The following is a 22,671-nucleotide window of genomic DNA, read 5'->3' as shown; positions in this document are numbered from 1 at the left end:
TAATTTAGCAACTAGTTCATAAATCGTCTTTAAAATCAATCTAGACTCTGTGATATCTTAACCTAGAATTTCGTATTTTTACCGAGAAACATGAAAATTAAAATTTTATACAACGAAAAATACAAGAAAATAAACTTTTCGCCGCAGCACAGATATTACAAAATATTAATTAACTTGCAGAGGGATATTTACTAATCCAAACTTACGATTTTTCAAATTTAACAGCAAACATTTCGTTTTAATTTACAATAAGCGAGTTGGTGTCAATTTGTAATCTATTGTAATACATAACAACCGGCTTCTACAAAAATTTTTGCTGATAAAAACACCGATAACAATTCTTTTGAATAAAAAGCTCATACTTTTTCATATTTCTTTTATAGAGATGCAAAATGAAAATTCCTGTTTAATTTTTTAATTTAAAAAAAAATGTTTTGTTTTGAGTTTTTGGTTTTTGATTTTTCTTTCATATTTTTTAAGCGCTTTTATAGCAATCAACGAGAACGAAATTTCCTCGGTAATATAAAAAGAAAAACAAAAACAAATTTTAAAAAACTTTTTGATTTAATTTTTTCATTTACATCTTTTGCAGCAGCAGCAACAGTAGCAGAAGCAGCTTCTTTTTCAAATAGATTCATTATGGCACACAAAGTATTGCAAAATAATAAAATGTGAGAATCACAAAAAAAAATTTCTATTTTTTTCTTTTTTTAATAAAATTTCCTGCAACAAAATTCTTTTTTTTAACATGATTTTCATTATATGGAAATGCTATAATAAAAATTGGATGATGGTTAGTTATGGCAAATTTTTCTTTCCCATATTAAAATTAAAGGATTTTTAATTGGATTTCATCTGTTTTCCCCTCTTTTTTTATTTTTATTTCAATTATTAATTTTTTAATTAAAAAAAACGTAACAAAAACAAAATTTATGAGAAATATAATATTAAAAACTTTTTTGATTAATTCTAAAAAAAAAATCGTAGACCTACAGGTTTGCGGTTATACAAATTAATAAATTACAATATTAATAACATTTTTATGAAATTTAAAAAAAAAAAATCAATTCATTCATGATTTTATTTCCTTTTCGTTTATATTATTTTGAAGGTCTCAGCTTGTTTTACTACAAATTGATTAACACTGGATTTTCTTGTACAGGAATTAAGGGTATAATTAATTTTATTCTTTTTCTCATCTTGGCTCTCCAAATTTTGCACAAATCATTCGTCTATTTTTTTTAAATCATATTAAGAGCTGAAATATAAGTTCGCTTTAACTGGATTAAATTAAAACAAACGTCTCGTCTTTGCATAGAAGTTAATAACATTGTCATCAACTAAATTCAGGCAATGCATTCATCAACTTTTCCAAAACGATCACTGATACAAAAATTTTTGAATTCTTTTTTTCTTGTATACTTGACACCTTTATTTTAAAATATGGAAGGGCTTTGGCTAAAATTTTGAAAAATACCTTGTCTTTTTTTTTAATCAAATGAATTGCTTTGGCGAATTAAAAATTATTTTATTCTGTTATCCAAAAAAAAATATCCTGAAGTAAAAATGACCACATATTTATCATTACCTAACAACGATTTATTATCCAATACTTTTGATATTTGGAAAAATAAAAATTTTGAGTAAAATCCAAAGTAAAAATTAAGTTTAAGTTAATAATAAAAAAAGTTTTTTGCTTTAGGTTAAGTTTTTGCGTAAGCGTATAAAATGCCCTTCAATTATTTTGAAAAATGTTTATTCTTTTAATTTTTTTATTTAAAATTTACTTGTTCATAATTATTAGGTTTTAAACCAAAAACGGTGCTCCCGAAAAGTAGTACATATTTTTTGACATCAATTTGTATGATTAAAACGATAAAACTTTCTACACTCAATGACAAGATAAGATTTTGTAAAACCACTGGTAAAACCACTGAAAGACTAAAGTTTATAGTGAAGTTTATTACTTAGTATAAACCAGTTTTAGAGAGCAAATAACCTTCGTTCCACAACAGAATTTTTTGGATTCAAGGAGGTAAAAGAGGTAAAGAGATAAAATAAAATCTGAATACAATAGATTTCATAAAAGAAAATAGACTAAGTGTTAACCGAAACTACGCCCACTACAAATCTTAACTTAACAAACTCAACTTTCTATTAAGGTTTTGTAATACAAAATGGTAATTGTTAAAATTCTTTGGATTTGCTATAAGATGCAATAGCGTGGCTCTAATAATTGCTAAAACAAACAAAAAATAAAAATAATTTAAGTTTAAAAAAAATTATACGCCACCGTATCGACTTGCTTACAAATTTTAGAGCTTTTTTTTTTGTTCCTTAGGTTCATAAACAAAAGCAAAAAAATCAAAAGATTTTCTATTGTCATTTTAAAACAATTTTGCACATAGACATTTCCACAACAATTATAAATCGTATGTAGTCTTTCTTGCCCAACCTATTTTCATCCTTCAATACAACACTAAATTGTATATGGTGGTATTAAGAACTTGCAAGATTTTATTCCACAAAGGTGTCAACCAATTTATAAAGAAAAAACACAGTTTTAATACTGACTGTTCTTTTTTCTTTTTCGCCATCTTCTGCTGCTGCTGTTGTGTTGTAAATGTAAACACAAAAGAATTTATTCACAAACATTTTAAGAGCATAGCATAAAAAGTTTCAATATTAATTTTTTTTTTGCCATTTTATCCTTTGCTGTTATTTACACGCTTCATTCTGTTCTTGTATTTTTTTCCTTGACAAATTTTCATCTCCTCCCCTGGTGGCTCTAGCATGCGGATTTTATTTATTGTTCATTAGATTTTTTCTTGGATTTTTTATTTTATTTTATTTTTTTTTTTTTTGTAGAATTAAATGTGAGAGAATCACAACGTTAAGAAAAAAATTGAATAGAAAAGAAAAAATGCTGAGCGTCTTTTAAAAAAGTGTTCACTAGTGATGGTACTTTTTTCTCTTATTTATTGCTCTTGTTATTTCATTTAAGTGGGCACTTTAATTCAATTACGCTGACTCCTCTCACAACGATGTCTTATTTATTCTACATGGTGTTTTCTGTTATAATCTATACACAACATCATTTCATTTCTTGAATTATTTCGAATTTCTTTCTTGCAGCTTGCTTATTTGTTAAATAAAATTATATTTCAAAAGATAAAATATTTTGATCATTTAAATCTGACTGTCTTTCCTCAGAAATTCAATTGATTGGTGTATATTTTTAATATCAGATTTTATAATTATAAAAATTGAGTTAAACCACAAGAACACACTCTCATAAGCAGCTTTTGTGATTTGTCGAAAAGATGCAAACGTCGCAGTTTTAACTTTTTATTTGCATTTTTTGTATGAATTTAGAACCCTTTAATTTAAATTCTTTGTTTCGTTTACGAAACGCTTATACTAACATTTTGCAAATTTATGTAGATTTTGCCTTTCTTCCGAAATATTCCAATTTTTTCTCCGACTTAATTATAATCATTTTAAGAACACACAGAGAAAAAACACTTCAAACTTGTGTAAAAAAGAACGCTCTATGAGACGGCTCAGTTCCAATCAATGTTTCAATTCAGCACAACTATTTTCAGCCAATGCTCATTTAATTTCAATTAACATATTATAATGGACAACTTCGGACTTAAATTTAACCCTAAATTAAATTTTGTCGATGATTGTTGAAGAGTTTCTTCCAGCTGCTCTTAATATGATAAAAATATCATTTTAATTCTGTTTTTTTAATATTTATTCATTTCTACTCGACCCATTTTTTTATTTTTCGTATTTTTCTGCGTATTTACTCCGGCATTGTCTCGTTTTTTTCTATTTCTATTCTTCCTTATGTTGCTGTATTTGTTTTGCTTTTACCCTGTTAGATCGATATGGTTCTTAACTTAGTAAATACAAAACCACTACCTACCCCAAAAAAAAAAAAAAAAACAAAAAAAAAAAATTAGTAGAAGGAAAGTATTTTTTCACTCGTTATCTTGCCCTCCTTTTTTTCACCCTTTTCGTTTTTTTCGGGTTTTAATATTGGAAAAAGAAAGCTAAAAAAGAAATATGAAACAAGTAAAAACTTTAATGAAGAAAATAGCATAAAAAAGGTAGATAGGAAAAAATAAATTGAAAGAAAAAAACGTAAATCTTTGAAACAAGGACCTTTACATGAACATTAACATTTCTCTGTAATCCTTCCTTGCCGGGGGTTCCATGTTCATGTTATAAATATAATTCTATTTTATTAAGATGAGGTTTTGTCTTTAAAGTATCCTCTTGTAGGCTCTCATGTTATTGTAAAGGAGCATGTATATTAAATCCTTCCGTTTATAATTTATTTTGCTTTTTGCTTGTTCTTATTCTACTTTTTATTCCTTCCTTCCATAAAAGGGTTTCAAAATACACTTAAACTTATTATATTCAATGAACGTGCACTAGAGCTTATACACAAAAGCATACATATATGAATTCTATGTTTTGCAACATATTCGTGTAAGTTTCGATATTCAGCCTTATTACTTAATATTTTCTGTATTGTACTGGAATTAAAATGCTTTTAAATTTTTTTTTTTGTTTTTTAATAGAAAAATAACAAGTTGTCTTTAAAGCATTTTAGTGTCTTACAAAACTTTTTAAATGAAATAAGTAGAACATTTTGAAACACAAAAATGAAGTTTTAAAAATATTTTTTTTTTGGTTAATATTTCTTTCTTTTATTTTTTTCGATGATGGCATGGCACAAAAATGATATAAATCAAAAAGTAGGTCAATTTAAGATCGATATGTATAAATCCCTCAAAATTCGAAATTTTTGTATGTTTTATGGAAAATCTTTTCAAAAGGAATAAATTTTTAATAATTGTTTTTGTTTAAACCAAAATATAATACATATTTATAATATGAAATAATTGTGAATGAATTTTGAATTGGGAAATATAGTTTAAGGGGTGAAAATTAAGGTTCCATTCTTATCGTTATTTTTGTTTTCGATTTTATAGGAAGTAAGTAGATAAATTTATATTTTAAGATTTGAAAATATTAAAGGAAATTAATTTTGTTAAAAGTGTGATTCGCCTGGGCTAAAAAATTGTTAGACCTTTAATAGATTTCTGAGTTTTAAAGTTTCATATTTTGTACCATAGATTTTTTATGTATTATAAAACTCTGGTATTTTTACATAAAATGCTATCCTTTCCCATCAGTATATGTGCAATACATCTATCTAAAATTTTCCGCGGAATTTAAGTGAAAATTAAGATTTTACAATTCATAACATTTTAATTTTTGTAAAGGACATTATTCTAAAGCTAAGCATTAATCTCTATTGTATAATTCAATATCCGTCATTATTGTTTCAGTTTTGGTATAATTCAATCCTTTTTAATATCGCAACGCATTAATAAACTATATAATTCCATTCAAAACAATTACAAAATTATTTCATTTTTTCAATTTTGTGTTTTCAAACAGAACCGTATATGTAAAATGCACATTCACCAATCAGTGATTAAAAATTCGAGAAAGGCTACATAATTCAATGTTAAAGTTAAAATATCCTTGAAAGTTTTCTCAAAAAGAAATACAAGTGTATACCTATAAAGTATGCTTTAGATAATATGAAAAATATTAGTTTGTATATTTTACGATCTTGTTATTGAAAATAATCCCATTTCATTTTGGCTAAATTGATGTTTTTTTGCTCCTTTAGAAAAACGAGTATAAAAGAAACAGAACGAAAACATTAAAAAATTTTTTAAGTTTAAATTAAAGAAGTAAAGCGAAATATGAAAAAGTTTTCAAGGTTTCAAATAAAAAAAATTAAATAAAAGGAAGTTTTTTTTCTAATTTCTTTTCTTTTAATTTTTCTTTTCGTTATTTTTTATAAATGTAAAATGTCGAAGCCTTGAAATATGGCGATATATATTTGCACCTTCCAATAAAAAGTAATTTCTCTTAACATATCCTTTTTGTTCCGTAAAACAAATATATTTAAAAAAAAAAACAAAAAACCAAAACTTGTTTTCCTTTTTTTCATTCTCAATACACTCTCCTATACTCAATATATCGCCAATAAATTTAATAAATATTTAATATTATCGCTTACACAGGCTCCCCTCAGATTTAAGGTTTTGACTTCAAATATTATTAAATTATTTGGCTGAAATTGTATTAAAAAAAAAAACAAACAAACAAAAACAAAATTAATTTTAAGTTATGGGATATGATTTTTTTTATTATTCTTTCAAGAAATGATTGTGTTGTAAACCGGGAATATAAATATTTTGTGACAGTAGGGGTTATTTAAAGAATTTGTAATCGAACATGAAAAAAAAACAGAAACTCTTAAATTACAAAATTACAATTACAAATTTGTACTTAAAATGAGACCAAAAATAAACGGAGATTTAAAAAATTACTTAACCAAATCCAGGTAAATGATGCTTCATTAGAAAAATTCTTTTTAATTTGAATTATTTTGTAACAAAGCTCTGATTCATAATATAAACAAAAACTTGAGTGTGATCAGAAAAGTAAGCCTTTCAAGTAGATAAAGAAGCCTTTTGATCGTACTAAATTACATAAAGTTCCAAGTAGAAAAAATTTTCTGTAATGTGTAATCTTCGAACGGTACCCAAAATACAACCTATAGTTTTCTAGAGGAGCACTTTACAAATTTATTTACAGTCCCTTGAATATCACTAAAGGCAATTTTACGTCTTATATCTCTTAGAAAATTTTTCAAAATACAAAAAAATTCGGAATTATTTTAAAAATTTCAATTTTCCTTCCATACATCACATCTCAGTCAATAAAAATTTAATATGCATTTCAATATAACTTAAAAGGAAAACTTAAAAAAAATTATTTTGATCCAAAAATTTTATGTTCAAAATAAATTTATCATATTTCTTTTTTGTTAATCTTATAAATTTACGAAGTCATGTGTACTATAATAAAAAACATTGAACAACACGAAATTACACATAATGAATATACATGTACACAAGTACATATTTTCCTAGACCCATAATTATTGACTATTCATCAATCAATCATTAACCTTTATTCATCAAGATTCATGTTTTCTAAACTATGTTTACTATACTCCATCACATCGTGCAGAGCACCTACATATTCATAAACAAATGAATACAACCATTCATAATAAAATTGACGCAAGGCATTCGACAGCCGTATGAAATTTTATTTTGGAAAATAAACTTTAAGAAAACAAGAAAAAAACAGAAACCTAAAGAAATTAAAAAAGAAATTTAATTTCAATCTTTTATTTTCATATTTTCAAAATATTGAAATATAAAAATCAGCTCGATGTTATCGATTTTCAATCTTCTTCTAAGAATAATTGAAGAAAACAAGGAATTGAAATAAAATAGAATAACATACAAAAAATATCTGACTTGGCATCAACCTTATCAACCTTATTTATGTCAAATGAAAATTAACAACAGAGAGATAGAGAACAAGGCTGAGATAGAACAAAAAATAACAAAATAGCAGTAAGGTTTTTAATACTATAACAATAGTAAACTATACCAGAAATAAACGCCTGGAGTCACATAGTTACTTTTATTGTGATCGCATAAAATAATAATAATAATAACAAGACAACTCTGGTATCCACAGTTGATCCATTGTTATAATTATATCAATATAGTTGTTATAATTATACTATATAGTTGTATAATAATCATAACATCAGAACAAAGTTGCACATAATTATTAAGGTATGTAGTTAACCTAAACATAATAGTCATTGAAGTTGGTCTGCAGCAATTATTTTTATATATACATTCCTAGATACCTACTACAGGAAAGTTAAACATTTTACATATAGGGAGTATACATTACAGGCAAAATGGGGTAAAAATTAAAGGTAATTTTGTTCTATTCTTCTATATGCATGTGTGTTTCTGATTGCTTTCAAATCCTTATAAAAGGTAGATTAGTTATTATATGTAATAACATGTGAATGAGAATACAGTTATATACACAATATCGATGGTAAAAGACATTCAAGTCACTGAATATAATGTTTATTATTGTTATATTTTTACGTATACTGTATAAGCTTAATGTATATGTAGGTAAATATGAGTGTTATATTATATTGACATTTGTTGTATATATTCTTGAAATTCAATAGAAAATGCCGTTAGAAATAAATTAGAGCACAAATAAAGTTTAAGGATGGTGTAAATAAAGTAGAATACATATAACAGAAAAATGAAAATATAGAAAATAAAATATTAATGCAAAGGGATAATTGGATCTAGCATAAACTAACAGAAATAAGTATGTCGGTATACATTAAATAAGTAAATATCAATAAGTGTGTTAAGTACATGCGTGAGAATGTATTCCACATTTTTTTCACATGCGTTATTCACATATCACATTCAAGAATGTTAATTTAGTATCTAAGTGATTTCCTATTACTGTTGTTACTTTCTCATTTACACCTCCAAATACATAATTCTGAAAGTCATTATCATATTACTCTGACTAACAGTTTAGTTGAAGTTATTCAAAGTTTTCCCTTTTTATGACTATGAACATTAAAAGACTTACTTAACTAAAAATAATTTATTCGAACTTCTTTTGGAATTAGCTCATCAAGGATTAAAAGCGCTTAAAATCTAATAAACACAAAAAAATTATAATGATTATGTACGATTGAAAAATTTAGAACGCCAGCACAAATAATTGTGAAAACAATTTTATAACAAAATTACAGCTTGCATAAATTTCTAAGATTTGTTAACTAACGAAAACTGTTCATTATTACATTGTACTCAAATAAGCGCTAAGCTTTACTAAAGAAGTATATAAGGGTAATTTCGTTATTTTTGAATAATAGAAATAGTAGAAAAAAATGGAAATACTTTTATAAGCTCACATAATTCCAATGGTATTTATTCCTTGGTCCATAAAGGATTAACAGCTATTATTGTTCATTACTTTAAATATTTAATGTATATGGTTCAAAATTTTCCTATTTAATGAAACTTAAATGTGTGTGATATGGTCATGTAATCCATAAGACTAGCAATATTATAATATTCATTAAAAATTCAAGTTCATCTATATAAGAAATCAAAATATATGTGTAGGAAAAAATTTTTTTAGATTCCTGTAGTGTAAAATGTTGGATTTTATCTATATAGATACAATTGAAATAAAAAGAAGAATAATAATATAAAAATTATCCAATAAGGAAATAGGAAATAAAAAATACAAGAAAATTAGTTAAGATAAGAGCAATTACATTTAGAATTGATTGTTTTAGGAAATTGTTTTTCTGGTTCTCCCTAAGACCTAACTAATAAAAGGGACAAGAAAAATAAATAGTGAAAAAAAAAAAGAAATATTTAAGAGCAATTTATTGTTAAGGTGTTCAATAAAAATTGTTCTTAACAATTTATTATCGTTATAATTTTTAGTCCTTGTTTTTTTCTTTTTTTTTTATATCATCGTGGAGGTGAAAAAATATTCTTAAGAATAAGTTTTGTTTTGGGAATAATTTACTATCATTTTTTCAACTTTTATTGTTTTCATAACTTTCCTACATTACCTTTGTACTTTTGATACTTGTTAAATGTACAAAAACTATATTAAATGCTCCAATTTTTAATTTACTTAAATTGATTTTTTACTTTATAAACACTAAATAGCACTAGACACTACGAAAATTTCGGTATTCAAATCATTTTAAACTATTATTACACAAAATTTTTATTATCTACCTTAGGGAAGCTTTGTACAGGTTTGAAAAAGTTTAGTGAAGGAACAAATTGTAGCCTTTATGCAATTTTAAAATAAATTTTAAAAACTACCATTAAATTATTATTGACTTTGACTTTTATATATTGAAAAAATTTCGAATTATGAAAAATATTCAAAAATTGTCCAAACACCTCATAAAAAAATGGTAAAAAGCAATAGAAATTCGATTCCTTATCCAGGTTTTCGATGCGAATGAAAAATTTGACTATAAAAACAAAAACAAATTTTATTTTATTTGCAAAATAAAAATTTAGTCTAAACTCAAGTACGTTTAAGAAAAGGAAATTAAACGACTGTTTTTTTTTGTTATATTTATCGATTTTAAACAGTTATTATTAAAGAAAAAGTAGACATTTAACTACGGAAATTAGTCATAAACTTTATTCTTGTACTATTATAACTTCCTCAAATCTGTTTATAGCATAAACATTTTATTTATGTTAAATTTTATAACAAATTTAACATTATAATGTTAAATTCAGTCTTCAACACAAAGAAAAGTTAAGTGCGGCAGGAAAGATGGTGGACTAAAGCTTCACTTATTAATATTTGAAGCACAAAAAAAATGAGAATAGAAAATTATGACTTATTATATCTTCGGGGATATTTTAGTTAAAGGTGCTGTTGTTTATAATGCTATTATTTTTATTTCTCAAATCCTTAACGTCTTTTACCCAAAATTATTATTTACTTATGCACAGAAATATAATTTAGGTTTTTTATGCCTGCCTTTTTCTTGTTATTCATAAAACTTTTATTAAATGATTTTCGGACACTTTTCAAAGAATATTAAATGATTGCAAAAAAAAATGGAAAAAACATAAGCGTGGTAAAAAGGACATTCTATAATTTAAGAACAAAAAAAAAATAAAATAAAAAAGAAAGCTTGAAGTTATTAATATCGCAAATAAAGAAAGAAACAAAATGCGTAAAAAATAACAAAGAAGAATGGGAGCTTTAACAATACTTGGCTGGGTGTCTTTGATATAAAAATATGTTTTTCTACTTAACACAAATACGAACCAAAAACGTTAAAATTAAATTGATGCGTTAAAAAATTGACTTGATTTCAAACATCCTGTTTTAGTATTTGCACTATAAAAAATTTGATCAGAATTTCATCAAGGAAAAACTTGCTAAAATAAAAAAGAAAGACACTTGTTAGAGTAAAATTAATTTTAATTATGAAATTTTTGCCTTACCGATATTATTCTGTGGGCTTATGTTCAAATATTTTAAGACTTTATACACGTATCATATACTTTAATAAAGCCAAAAATATCGTATCATCTTCGATTGTATATAAAGTACAAATTTTACTTTTCCAATCAGATAAGCGATACTACCATAATAAAATCAAAAATTCCTAAGTGCAAAAATATGTTGTCATTGCGGCAATCCTCAAAGTTTTCAATGTTACAAAATTTGTGTTGAAAGAAATCGGTATATACAGTACCAGATCGGTATAGCAATGGTGCACCAACATATATACTATGCCTGTATAGCAATCGTGCACCAACATATATACTATGTCTGTATAGCAATCATGCACGAAATATACATAGGTCATAGCCATTAAATGTCAAAGCGTTTTATCAAAAAATAAAAGAATAAATATGACAAAACTTTTCCATTTTCTCACTTTTCCTCTCGCACTTTCTCCCTTTCTCTTCACCTCTTTAACACTGTCTCTTTTCCGCATTTATAAACTTGTTTTTTTCGTTTTTATTATTTTATAGTTTTATTTTAGGTATATTATACATTATTGGTTATAAGGATATACAGGATATATAGAATAAAAATTATTGTAATTCAAAAGTCTTTATTAGCATTCGGAATGCTTGATAGATTTCATATTCTTGAATCTTGAAACAATTTGTGCTCGTAGTTTTTCATTTTGTTGTTGTTGATCGCCTATTTAGTTTTTTCCTTGCTTGCTTTTTTTTTATTCTGATCGTCATCATTTTATTCATTTTTGTTTTTTTCTTATAAGTTTTTTCTTTTGGGTTTTTTGATTAATTTCTTTTTTCTTTGCTGCTTAACGCTGGTAAATTATTTTAATGCCGGAAGTTTACTTTTTTCTATTAATAATAATTCTCTTTTTTGTTGCTTTTTACTGTTTTCCAACTGTTAGCTGCTGCCATATTTATTATTAATATTTATATCCTTACGTTATTTTCGCCTTACAAGGTTTTATTGAATATTATGAAAGTTTTAATCATATGCCTATTGAGTACCATTATAAGAATAAAGTAAAATCAAATTTTGAAGAAGAACCGAAAAGAGAAAGAGAAAACTCGAATATATAATGTTATGTTTTAGGTGGTGTGAAAAGGACCACCTAAAAACAAAACAAAAAAACGTTCTAAATTTATTGTTATCCTTTTGGACTTTATTTCTTTTTTCTTTATTTTTCTATACTTATGTTGACTTCTTTAGTTATGGTATATATACATACTTATTATGCTATAAGCTATAATAATTTATTAAAATATTGAAATGGAAATAAAATAAGAAAAAAAAAGGAATTATTAAGTTGTGAATTAGAAAGTCATTAAGTAATAAATTATGATTTTTAGTTGGTAAAGTGTTAATAACAGCCACCATTATAATTTTTCTTTAATTAAAATTAATTAAATGAATATGCTAAAAATAGTACGAAATTAATGAGAAAAATGCAAAAGTTCAATAGTGTTGAATATAAGAGAGGGATTTGAAGAGAGGGATTTTGAAGAGGAAGGATTTAAACATGAAACTAATAATATTATGGTAGCATCTTTCGCAAAATCAACAAATTGAAAAGCATTCATCATTTAAAGGAAACAAATGGTTAGTAATGTAGAATTTCAGTGGAACACATCACAATCAAGTAATCCACAAAACGCGATGTTGCAGTTCAATTAAGTAGGGGCTGTGGCTTCAAGTAAAAGTGTATTACTACACTTTAGGCATTATTCAAAATTTATATCAAATAAAGTAAGGAGTATAACAGAAAGCATAAAAAATTAAATCAAGTTCACTATGAAAAAACAAATTTTTTTTTTTTCAAAATTATAGTTCAAACAAAATCTTGAAAGTTCTACTTTTGTTTTAAAAAAAGAAAAATTTAATTTATTTGAACTTCTTCACTTTGTTAAACAAACTGATTTTTTTTTTCGCTTTTTTTTAACAAGAGCTTCTAAAAATTTTGAAAGAAATTAAAGTTTAATAAAAATTCAAAACTATGATTTTTAACTCTTGCTTCAAGTTTTCAATTCTTTTCAAAAAAAAAAGAAACTTGTTGAAATTGCAATTATAATTATTCCTTTTATTCTACGAAACAAATCCTTGGAAGTAGACAACAATATTGTCAGCATAATCATTATAAAAATGTCATTCCCAAAAAAAGAAAAAAACGAGAAGAAAAAAAAACAGATTTTTCGCGTTTTACTGTATGAAAATAGCATATAAATTGACGTCAAATTTAATTTTCACGAAGTTTGTGTTATTTTTTACACCCTAAACTGAAATAACTTCAAGCTTTAAACAGTAATAAATTTATAATTTATGAAAATTGTGCTTCTGTAATCGGAGGCCTGGTGATATAGTTCAGGTTTCGTACAAGCTTCTAAGTTTTAGAATACTTAGACCACGAGCATTTCAAGAAAATTGTTGAAATGAAGAAGAATCAAGTGAAAATTGTAGTAGCCCTCATCACAGAATGTTTCTAACTCATTCCCTCTTAATGAGAATGAGTTTTGATCTACAGGAAAATTGGATCCCTTGCACGCTAGAAGAGGAGTCGCAGGCTCACTTGAATTTAGACGGAATTACTCGCACTTCATTAACTGTGAAAATAATATCTCCTTTGAAAATGGAGTATTTTCTTTTCAATTTTATATTCAATCTACTCTACCTTTGTACTCTGTCAATGTGCTTTGAATTTAGTCATCTATTTCTAAAAAAGAAACACTTTTAGCAAAATGTTAAAATGACTAAATAAAAAATTTATATTGGTACGGTATAAGCTAAATAAAACGCGTATAAGGGTTTTATAGATTATATTTCACTTTCATATTGAAGTACAACTAAATGAACTGTCAGTCCCATTTGATGAAAAGAATAAAATGTTGATTTGTCATTTAGAAAAGAAACCAAAATATAGTATAGGAAATTGACAAAAAAAATCCCCTGAAGTACGAAATTCATTATACAAAAACTACTTGGATAAGTTCTTTTAATTAATCACAAATTACATATTTCTAAACCAGAAATTGAAATTGCATATTCTTTTGTTCGAGTTGAAATGCAATCTCAGAATATAAATGGAAAAATTTGTTGGAAGACGATTTCGTTAATTGCATTTTATTCGCCAGCATAATTATTAGTTTTATATTTATAAACGAAGTGCGGAAATTAAGCAATAAAAACGAATTGTGCTCTAATTGAAAATACTAACTGTGTTTTCTTTATAACTCAAACATCTTCTACTTTGGCAATTTAAAACAGTTATAAATAAGAAACCATATTTTTGTTAACAATATCAATTCTTTTCTTAGGATAATGGCAGGATATTATATAGTGTTCCACTAAGTTTTTAATTTACTTGTGTACAATAACTATGAGCAAATTAAAAATATAAGTAAAATATTTTTTGCTTTTTTACTTTTTTTATTCGTTATACTTTCGTATAGCGGAAACTTTGATAAAATTTTTCATCATTGTTCACTTTTTCAAAGTTTAAAACAAACTTTAGAAGTGTTATCAAAAAAATTTAAACTAAATGTAAAAATTTTCTAACTTTTTAGAACAAATGTTAACAAACAAAATATACTTTTTAAATGCAAATAAAAAAGAAAGCAATCAACAACAAAAAGAAAACGTAAACAATTGAAAATTAATTTCTATAGAAATTTGTTTTTCATCGCCCCTGCCCCCATTGCTGAATTTTCAAATCTGGAAAGTGCCTACTAAAAGTCAAAAACTTTTACTTTTTTGCAATCGGCACAAATTTTAAATTAGATGACAGTCAAGGTCTACGAGCATTATAATTTTTTATGTTAGTAATTTTAAGCTATTTACAGTAGAAAATGAATTTTTTCGCCTTATTGGTTTTGAGTTTTATATTAAAATTTGAACAATAACTAAAATTCGTCATGGAATGTTAATTTAAAACAAAATCTAACGCAAAAGTGCAAAAAAATTCTACAATATCAAAAATGAACTCTACAAAAAGCAATATTCTCGAAATACCTCAGACATTCAAATTTATTTTATTTTATTTTTTATTTAAATTAGACCCGTGTCAACAATGAAACTCAAATTTCAAAATTCGTATTATTTAAACAGTTCCGAAATTATAAAAACAAACATGAAAATTCAACAATCGAAAAATATAATTTAAAAATATCATAAAGAAAACTCAATATAAAGATTCAATCAAATGTCATTACAAAAGACAGGAAATATTTAATATCGATTCAAATTCGGCGATTTTTATTGCAAAATACAAAAATGACTTGAAATTTTTTTCAGTTTTTATACTTAAAAATTTATACCCTATTACATAAAAATTTGGACCTTTCATTTTATTAAGAGTTAATACTTATTAAAACGTACCATTGAACTTCTGTTTACTTAATTTTAAAGTTGCAAGCCTCCACCTGGGATTTAATGTGATTTTGCAAACAGATTTAGTACACAATGCAAAAGATGCTCAAACCGATCCGGTAGCTCGACAATTACCTGTTGTGTACAGTTAACTATTTTAACAGCAGGGTATAGAAAGTAAAATGGACACAATGGTCGTTTAAAGCTTCCTTGACGATGTTAATTCTAAATAAGTTGGCCTTTTTCTTTGATTGTGTGGGCTTGTTTTCGATATTTTTTTCTGTAGCCTTTTGAATTTAAAATTATTGAAATTTTTTATACTTTTTTTTTTTGAAATAAGTACTTTTTTCTGTTTTTATTACTTTGTATAGAAGGCTGAGAGTTGAATAATTATAATGTTAAAATCTTTTATAAAATCAATCATTTAAAATTTAAACGAAAAAGAGAAAGATGAAAATTTGCGCGCAGATTTGGAGCAATAAAAAAAAGGAATTTTACATTATTTATGTTAAAAAATTTTCTTCCTATTCCTTTTTCAATCTACATGTAGAGATCATAGTCCGCATCATGATTCTCTCAGGAAGTAAAAAAAAATCTTATTTTGATTGAGTTGTGGATATAAAATTATATTCAGTTTTTAAATGGACAATAATTTCTATTTAATGGATTTTAATGAAAAAAATGCTAAAGAATTTGAGGAATACTTAAATAAGGTTCTAAAACGGCAGTTAAGTGTAGTTTTCAGTTCCCAATTTTGACTGACATTCCTTTCATTTTTAACTCTGATCCTTGCTTGTCTTATAAAAATAGCATTTTCGAAGCTTTAAACAACTTAAATTTCCTTATTTCTGATTTTTTACTTTACCAGCTCAATTTTCGTTAGTATTGAGGTAAAGTATTTAATGTTTTTTTTTTTTCATTACTCGTATTAATATTTTCTAAATGCATGTTCCTATTCAAACAAATATCACTACATAACAAAAAGCACTATATGTTCATATATAGGAATAACACAAATTCTATTTGAAGACAAAAAAAATTATCAAATTACTTGAGTATTCTTTTATATACTTTTTTATTCTAATAATTCCTTTTCACTTCTAGTTTTTTTTATTTTAAAATAAAAGTAATAAACAGAATACCTATTAAATGCTTATTTTAAGCAATACCTATTAAAAGAGAAGATAAAATAATAATAGAGTCAAGAGAGAATAAAAAAAAAAACTGTTTAATTAAAATAAACATAAATAAGCGATACATATTTGGAAACGTTGGGTCACAGAAAGGAAAATAATCGGAAACAAATCGGAGAAATTCGGAAAATTAAATAGAAAATTGGGGGAAATTAATTGGCAGTGGCAGAATATTATTATACTCCAAAAACTGATTTTCAATATTTAGTTTTCTTCGGAATTATTGTATTTTATACCCAAGTTTCAATGAGTAGTATTTCGAAGTTTCCACACAATATAAAATTTTAATGCTTCGCCGTTTTAAAAAACTTAAGCAAAGTTTATAACCTTATTATAAACAATTGCGGTTTCCATAAAATTGAATGAACAAGTAAATGTCCAACATGTAGTTGTTCTAAAATGCAGTCACCAAGTGGCACACGATTATCAATCGAACTAAAGTATGTAAAAGTTGGATGAAAATTGGCAAGAAAATTATAGTTCATTCATTTTTGGAAGAAAAATTTTTATTACGCAATTTAGGAATTATTTAATTATATGCTCTAGAACTTAGGTTGCCTCAGTTTCATTGGGGACCTCACTCCATTGTTCTTTCGTATTCATCTATGCAGGTTTGCTTATGAACCATTTTTTTTCAAATCCAATTTAAATTCTCTATTAATAATTTAAAACCTAAATTATTAAAAATGTATCCATTTCTCGTTATCTTTATCAATATTTTCGTTTTAATGAACAAAAACAATAACAAGAGTATTGAATTTGTATTTAAATGCACACTCTGGCACAAGCAAACAAAACATCTAAATTTTTATCCTTTTCACTATATCACTTCAGTTTTCCCCAAATTTTTTTCCAACATTTTACAATAAAATGTTCAATTTCTATTTTCTTTTTTTTTTACTTAGCGCTTTATTTTATTTATTCTTTTGAATTATATTTGAAATTGTAATGCAAAGTAGGTCATATAAACATTTAAAAATTCTGCTATAACTGCGTTTTTCGGAGTTCTTAATTATTTTTTTTAATAAATTATTTTATTCCTTTTTTGTTTTTATTTATTTAATATTTTTTATTTTTCTTATTTAAACACAGAAAACGTTTTCCTTTTTTATAAAATAATACGCGTTGATATCCAAACTGTAGGCTTCTCTATATAAGAAGTTTTTGCAAGAAGCAAGAAGAAGATGAACAACAGAACTATACTTTTGAATAGTAAATCTAATTCGTGTATTATTTTAAAATATTTACACAAATAAAAAAGTGTTGCTTGTGTAAGAGAAATAAGAGCCACAATTTTACTTTATTAAATTTAATTTGCCATAACTTTTTTATGTAATACCAATTGGGTAAAAATTTCCACTTTGTTTAATACTTCCGCTCTTCCACCAAATTTAATTTAACAAATTTTTTTTGAAATACTTTAAATATTCAACAAAAATTGCACTGCGTTTAATGAAATTTAAACAAAAATAAACCAAACACAAAAAATGTCTCCTTTTATTTAAAAATCAATTTAAAATAAAAATAATAAGAAAAACTGTCTTCCCCTACTCAAAAATTGACCACCTCATTAGGTGGCAAGTAAAATATTGTGTACTATGACTTCTTTTACATGACTAAACAGAAATAAAGAGAAAGAAGAAAAGTGGAAAATAAAAAATACAGTAGGCCTCTTTAACCCAAGTCGTATTTAATTATATTTCACATTAAACATTTCGGTTAACTTTCAATTTCTCTACATACAAAACAATATATGTATACTCGTAAACCTGTTGAACTGTGAAAGTGTATATATATACAATAATGTATAAAATATTTGGAAAAAAGAAAAATAAGTGAAAAAGAAGTCGGTAAAAATTTTACGTGCAGCCACACCAATAAAAAGGATACAAATTATTACTTAAACAATAATAATAAAATGTAATATGCCCCTTTAATTGTATTTTGTTTAACCCAAACTTTTTTACTCTATATACCTACAAAAATAAAATAGATAAGAAAACATGATGTTAAACGTACATATATACAGAAATTTCAATAAGCGGCAATCAGTAAGCTAATCTTCAACACTTTGTGCATACTTTTTTTTTAATTTGTTATTTTTATTTAATTTAATTTTTTATTTGATATATGTATTTATATGAATTTTGAACTCATTAAGGAAGAATTACATGCGTCCTAATTTCAATATAGGGGCAAAAATTAGTTTACTAGGTTTGTTAAGTAAAAATAAGTGAGTGTAATAAGCAAAAGCCTCCTGAAAATGTTTTTCTTAAAGTTGAAATTACAATCTTAAAAGCTTTATATTTAATATTTACATAAAAAAGCTTAAATATATTTAATATTTACATATTAAAGCTCTCTTAAGGTTTTTGTAATTCTAACCCTGTTTCTTATTAAACTAAGAATTGCAATTTAATTTAACAACCCCTTTATTTTTCTTTGCGAACCCAACAGGAAATTTTTACTATTATAGATTTAATTAAAATTTTGTAAATTGTTTTTGGTAAACTTTTTAAAGAAAGCAAAAAAAAAAAAGTGTTAAAAAATTTCGAATTTCGCCTTCGCGCCTATCACAAGATTATTATAGCCAAAAATATAGTTACCACCGTATCCATTCAAGTTATAAAACTTAATTTTCATATATTGCAATCCTTTTGGATTTTAGGCTAAGAATAACAAAATTGTGCTAAATAAACATGATACAAGATTGAAGTTTTAAAGATTTAAGGCAATAAAGCAAAATAATATCATTCTTGTTCTATATTTTATATTTAAACATATATGTACACAAATTGAAATAAAGAAAATTATAATGTTGAACACTATCATTTATATACCGTCCCCTTTTTATTATCCTTTCTCTACATACATACTCGTACATACACATATTATTAAAAAAAAAAACAGAATTTATAGAATGTATGAACATACCAATTTTAATTTTCAACAAAATTTTATGTCTTTTTGTTCTTTATTTTGATGAATTTTTAATTGGAAAATACAAGCCGTAGATAAACAAAACCCTAATGTTATAAAATAAAAAAAAAATATCCTTAAAATGTCCAGCATATATTCCAAATTTTCATTGTATATAATTTTTCATTCCTTATAAATAATTAAAATTCGTTAAGTTGTAAATTAAAATAATATATGTTTGTACTATAAAATATGATATCCTTTGCTTAACATCAACTTTTATAATTAAATATAACTTTTATATATAATCTTGGGCAACTGTAATTCAAAACATCATTTAAATTTTGTATCTTAAATTTTTTTTTCACTTAATCATGAACCGACAAAACAAAAGCTACTGAAATAATGAAACAATTAAGTTGAACATAAGCACATACATGGGGAAAATGTATATCAGGAAATATAATTAACCGTCCAAAGGACTATAAGGGTATAATATAAATATAGAAGGCCCTTAAAATAAATTTTTATACTTTTCTATTAGTTTATTGCTATGTTTATAAAAATTGAAAATTGAAACCCATTTTGACTATTAAAAAGGTAGAAAGTAAAAAAAAAGGATTTTTATTTTTCAATTTCATTGAGTTTCAGTAGGGCGTGTTTGCATTCATTCAATTTTATTTATTAATCTTCCTGGCTAAATTTAAGATTAAATATATTCCCTTTTAAATTTTCCAAATTTATCAAAGTAATATTTTAAGGCATTTTACTACTTAACCTTCAGAAAAGCTTTTTTAAACTTTCAAGAATAATATGCAAAATTAAATATTTAATGAAACAAACTTAAATTTTGAAGAAACCTTAATAATTTTTTCCAACCAAAAAGATAAAAAATTTTTAAGGATGAAGAATAAATAAGATATTTAAAATAATTTTGATTTGAACGCTTAATTTCTATAAGTTTTCAGCTTTTTAATAATAAAAATTTCCTAAAATTTTGTTATTTCTATATTGATCTTAAATTTAAGATTTAATTTTCTATTTTAGTGAGATTTTATTATAGCAGGTTAGCGTCATAAATTGCAATTCATTACAAATTACTGAATAAGAATGCTATTAGTGCACATAATTACTTATTAAGTAAGACAAATAATTCAAGTTAAAATGCAAAATTTTTAAATTCAATTTCAAAATTTTCAAAATGAAGTCATTCCGGAAAACTGCACCGCTCAAATATTTTTGTATTTATTTATTACAGTTATCACTATGTAGCTTGTATAATATAACATGTTCACAATTATTATACATATACCTATCACAATCATTTAATTTCCAAATCTTGTTGACAAGATAATTTTTTTAAGTTTTTCAATATAAAAATTTGTTTGCCAATTTTGTATATTTAAGTACAACATACAAATTTTTTTTTATATTTTAAATAATTTCATATAAAAATTTTGGCACAATCACATTAATTTACAAAAAACTTAAACTAGCAAAAGACATAAAGGCAATATTATAATAAATATTAATGGTCCTCAAAAAACCGAAATGATGCCAATTTTTTCAGTTTCCTGTTTTTCAAGGTAAACATCTCGAATAATTTAAATTTTCAACTTTTTTACTAGCACACCTATCTAAAATTCATTTTTTCAGTTCTAGGGATTTTCTGTTGTAAGTAGGTACCTTGTATATGAATAAAGAAAATTTTCAGATACATTTGACGTTTTTTTTCTTTTTCTATACACATGTGGATTTTTAAAATCATTTTCAGTTTTTAGTAGAAAAGTTCTAATGTCAAGCTATAGGGAGATTCTAAGCTTCATCTAGGCTTACCTTAATTTTAAAGTAGGAAAATTTTATTTCCTGTTTTAATGACAAAGGCAGGGAATAAATGAATATTGTGATCAAAATCAAATACACAGATACATACGTACATATAAAATGAAGCGATTTTTTTCTATTCTCATATTACATTCATACATACACATGTACATAGGTATACGTAGCAGCTACGTACACATTTGCATACATATTTCTAAAATGTAAATGCGTGCGTAGCTATTTATTTGGGTTCATCGTTTAATTTTAACAAAGATATGATGGAATAAAAAAAAGATTATAATAGTTTGCTTAATTAGCACAATTGAACTTACCCAAAAGATAGAACATCAAGAAAACAAAACTGCAACACTACAAATTGGTTTGCATTTTGGGTCCATCGTGGCAGCTGGATCCACCTAGCTCGGATCCAGACGTTGTTCATATTGGAGAATCCACCTAGCTCGGATCCCCTTGTTTTACCAATGGCTGTTGATTTCATAAAATACTCTTTTATGGTGTAAAATATTCTATAGATGCGAGCTATTTGCAATATTGAGTTATCCACAAAAAGTAAGGCTATCACTAAATTCCACATGTTTGAATTCGCTTATAAGTCAAAAAGCACTTTCAATTAGTTATTTAATAAGAATATTCTTAGATTTTACATATTTAATTTTTAGAAAATTTTATAACGGTCTGAACTAAATTGAAGCCATTTTCATATTAATTTCATTTTTATATAATGCGACACTTCAAAACGTCAAAAGCTCAAATTGATCTGCAAAGATAAATAACGAAAAAAAATAAGAATTGCGTCGATGATACTTAACGAATAGTTTATTAAGTTTTCTTAAAGTCGACACTATAAGCAAATGTTTCGCATCTTTATAAAATAAAATTCTGAAAAAAAATTCATATAAAACAAAAATTCGATGAATAAATTATATACAAAATATATTTTATTAACTGAATACATTGTGTTTATTTTTATTTAAAAAACTAGTAAAACACGTGCTAAAATTTATTTATATGGGTATAACTTATTTTAATATATAGTTTGTAATCTTTCCTTTATATATAATTTGTATTTTACATGGAACTTTTTTCTTTAGCATTCTACATATTTCAAAAATAATAATATATGTATTTACTTATAGTGTCGTGTCGACTTTAAGGAAACGTAATAAATTATTCGTTAAGTTTCATCAATGCAATTCCTAGTTCTTTCGTTAGTTGTTTTTGCAGATAATTTTTGACATTTTGACGTTTTGAAGTGTCGCTTCATTATAAAAAAATGTAATATAAAAAGCAAAACGGAGTGGCTTGGCTT

General features: G+C 25.0%; 1 protein-coding gene across 1 annotated transcript in view; it reads right to left on the bottom strand.

Moving 5' to 3' along the window:
- LOC129607748 (TWiK family of potassium channels protein 7-like) overlaps positions 1–22,069 on the bottom strand; it is a 293,642-nt gene extending 271,573 nt beyond the window's left edge. The window contains exon 1 of the mRNA XM_055518922.1: positions 21,674–22,069. The gene's annotated coding sequence lies outside the window, so the exon portion shown is untranslated. The remainder of the gene's footprint in view (positions 1–21,673) is intronic.
- Positions 22,070–22,671: the final 602 nt, after the last annotated feature.

This window comes from Condylostylus longicornis, unplaced genomic scaffold, assembly GCF_029603195.1.
Source record: "Condylostylus longicornis isolate FDR11 unplaced genomic scaffold, ASM2960319v2 ptg000028l, whole genome shotgun sequence".
In the NCBI taxonomy this organism is placed as follows: Eukaryota; Metazoa; Arthropoda; class Insecta; order Diptera; family Dolichopodidae; genus Condylostylus; species Condylostylus longicornis.
Note: the sequence above shows the minus strand (reverse complement) of the source record. Positions and strands in the feature narration are given on the sequence as shown.